Here is a 3,222-nt window from a genome sequence, read left to right as displayed (position 1 = left end):
TCTCCATCTGCGCTCAGCTTTCCTACACTCTCTTTTTTCATTTTTCACTAGTGTGGAGTTTCTCCATGAAGACTTTTTCCTTCCAGAGATAACCTTCACCTTAATGGGAGCGATTGTATCCATTACATTTAACATTTTTAAATTGAAGCTATTGACGAGCTCATTGACTGAACCTCTGGACAGGTCAGGTTAATGGGAAGACCTGGTTAAATATCTCACTACTGTCTTCAGTTATACACCGTTTTGTGATCACTGCTGTTGATATATTTGTGTGGGCTGAGATTTTACTTTCAAAGAAAACACAGTAATGATCAGACAGGCCCACATCAGACACAGTAATGTTTGAAATGCTCAGGCCCTTGGAGATCAGTAGGTCAAGAGTGTGTCCTCTATTATGTGTGGCCTCTGTTACATGCTGAGTCAGCCCAAAGTTGCCCAGAGTGTTACTCAGGTCTTTAGTCCCTTTGTCCTGAGGGTTGTCCACATGGATGTTAAAATCCCCAACAATAATTACACACTCAAAAAAGTGAAATTTGGTGGTTATTGCATTTACAAGACTCTAACATGTAATTTGAACACAATGAATTTATGTTTCTAAAGTGAACGTAATAAAATCATATAAGATCTACAAGAAATTTACCAACTTAGCGCCTCTTAAATTTATTCTTGTTGATATGACATGATAAAATCTAACAAGAGTGGTTAGCTGCCTTAAAGACTCGCGATATCACAAGATCACGTGAGATTCTAAACAACAAGAGGCAGGAAAGCACATGGTTTGCTTCACGGTCATCTTGGAAAGGTAAGAGTGAATCTATCTTCATCCATCTTGATGAAAATACTTTTTGCACAAAGGTATCATTAGTTTGTCGATTCTTTTCAGTTCTATTTATTCACATTTGTTTTTTTGTTTTTTGTTTTTTTAAATATCTGTTTGTTTATGCCATTCTAGCTAGCTAACACGTTAGTGCAAGAATATAGCACAATGTCATGCTAGCATGATAGCCTAATATGAAAGACTTAGCTACTCCAAATATAGATATTGTTTATAACTTAACCTCTGCACATAAGCTAGTTTGGCTCTACCACAGAGACTGTTGTGATAAATTTACATTTTACGTGTGGGTTGTTGAAATTTGTAAGTTTGTAAGTTGCAACTGATGGACAGTGGTTTATTTAACAATTTATGTGTTTTTAGTACACTGAGGAGGAAAGACAAAACATGAACAGATATGTTTTCCTGTTTTTTAATTTTTTTGAAATTAAATATTTTTCTACTTAATAAACTTGGAGACTTGCAGTTCCCTCCTGTAAAGATAATAAATGTTTAATCTTATCAGGTGGTGAAAGGTCTGGAGAGCTGGCAGGCCAGTTCATCAAATTCATGGTGAGCTAATATTTTTCTTAAAAATTATCACATTCCCATGTTAAAAATGTAATATATTCATTTGTAAGTGACATATAGTTTTGAGACTAAGAAAACATTGCATTCTGATTTTATGTACACATCATCTAAACTTTCTTGAATTGGGGGTATGGCATGATTAAATTAATACACAAATTACAAAACAATATTAAAATGACAGACTTGTCTAAAATGCATAAATACTATTTGAAAAGATTAAGACTGTAAAACAATAGCCTCTGTATTTCTCACAAATTCCTGGTAATTCAACTAAAAGTTCTTTAATCCCACTGCTAGGTCGTTGAGATGGATTTCCGTATATATTTGTTTTTTTCCCCCCTCTGTGTATAAAGACTGATGCTGTTGAAATCAGAAGAGAATACATCGCCCAAGGTCTTTGCGTGTACCTGAATGAAGATCCTGAGAAGCTGGTGAAGAATTACCTGGTATGTTAACTTGCCTGTATCCTTAACTAAGGAGATGATCAAAGATAAGCTTGAACTACATAAAAGAGTTTCAGGGGATGGGGTTTTCCTGTAAATTACCGGTGGCTGTAAAAAATACCTTTTAAAATAGGAAAAGTAAGAGCTTTAAGTTTCTCACTGGATACTACACACACCATTCTTGAGTGTTTTATACTATCATTATTATAATATCATTATAATAACCTCATTCATACACACATTCATACAAGATTTTTATGTAACATTTACACTTCAATGGATGTATCAGGAGCAACTTGGGGTTCAGTATGTTACCCATTGATAGTTTTAGTATCAGATTAGAGAAGCCAGGGATTAAACCAGTAGACAACTTGCTCTACCTCCTGTGCCACAGTCACCCCTATCACAACTCAAGATTTTGAAAGACATTGTTGAGGTATTGAATGAACTTCTCTTGAGTCAGGAAAAATATCGGGCAGTCATTTTTGATTACATTTACATTATTATAAGGCTTGAATGAATAAAGCTTTTAGGTATTTTACATTAATGTAAAACAGATATTTACTTTTAAAACTGTTTGCAATGGACATTAGTGAGAAATCATTATCTTTTTTTTTGTTTGTTTTATTGTCACAGGAAGTTGATAAAAAGCATCGCCACTGCCATAGCAGAGACAGTCTTTGGAATCTGTGTCATTCGGTCAGAGGGTGCGGAGCCTGGCGATGACCCTCAGGATGTTGTGATTGTTCTAGAGGGGGTGGAAGTGATGGGTGAGTTGGGCAATGTAGTTTTTGCAGTGACAATGTTGCTTGGTCTGGTCTATTCACTGAACCTGAGCTACCCTCTGGAACTCAGGTACACCTTTGAGGTCCTGCAGAAGATTCTTATGGAATTAGATGCACACGAACTATCCAACAGCACACAAAGTACAGGTTCTCAAAACACTATTTTCTCGTTGAGAAATGTTTCCATTACAACAGCTATACCATGTATCTGGACCATGAACCTAAAATAATTGCAGATATTTTCTTTTTTGAAAGTGCATCTGTTGACCTTCAAAGTAGCTGTATTAGTCATCGGAAAATCACCTGATTCAGCCATTCATTGTTGTTAAAAATTGTTTTAACAGGTTAACTTTCCACTTTGTCCACTACTTTTTTTTCTGTTATGTAACTTGTACTTGCATTTCATGTATTCTTTATACATTATGTGAAATTTGCTATAAATTCAATAAATTGGAGAAAACAAAAAGATGTGTATGACAAATTTTTATTTACCTTTTAGATGTAATAGTGAAATGTATGTTAACCAGACTCTAGACTTTGTTAAATGCTCCAAAAAATTACTCTTTAAATTAACTTAAAATAATCATGG

The 3,222-nt window shown here is 34.7% G+C and overlaps 1 long non-coding RNA gene across 2 annotated transcripts; it reads left to right on the top strand.

Moving 5' to 3' along the window:
• The first annotated feature begins 609 nt into the window (after positions 1-609).
• Positions 610-2,857, top strand: LOC113036432 (uncharacterized). 2 transcript variants are annotated; one of them, XR_003274456.1, is made up of 4 exons: positions 610-802; positions 1,341-1,387; positions 1,759-1,851; positions 2,485-2,857. It is a non-coding gene; the product is annotated as an uncharacterized LOC113036432 (long non-coding RNA). The 2 variants fall into 2 exon arrangements; XR_003274455.1 differs by lacking the exon at positions 610-802 and having other exon boundaries at positions 1,230-1,387; positions 2,485-2,855.
• The last annotated feature ends 365 nt before the right edge of the window (positions 2,858-3,222 follow it).

The sequence above is a fragment of the Astatotilapia calliptera genome, chromosome 14 (genome assembly GCF_900246225.1).
Source record: "Astatotilapia calliptera chromosome 14, fAstCal1.2, whole genome shotgun sequence".
NCBI classification, from domain to species: Eukaryota; Metazoa; Chordata; class Actinopteri; order Cichliformes; family Cichlidae; genus Astatotilapia; species Astatotilapia calliptera.
Note: the sequence above shows the minus strand (reverse complement) of the source record. Positions and strands in the feature narration are given on the sequence as shown.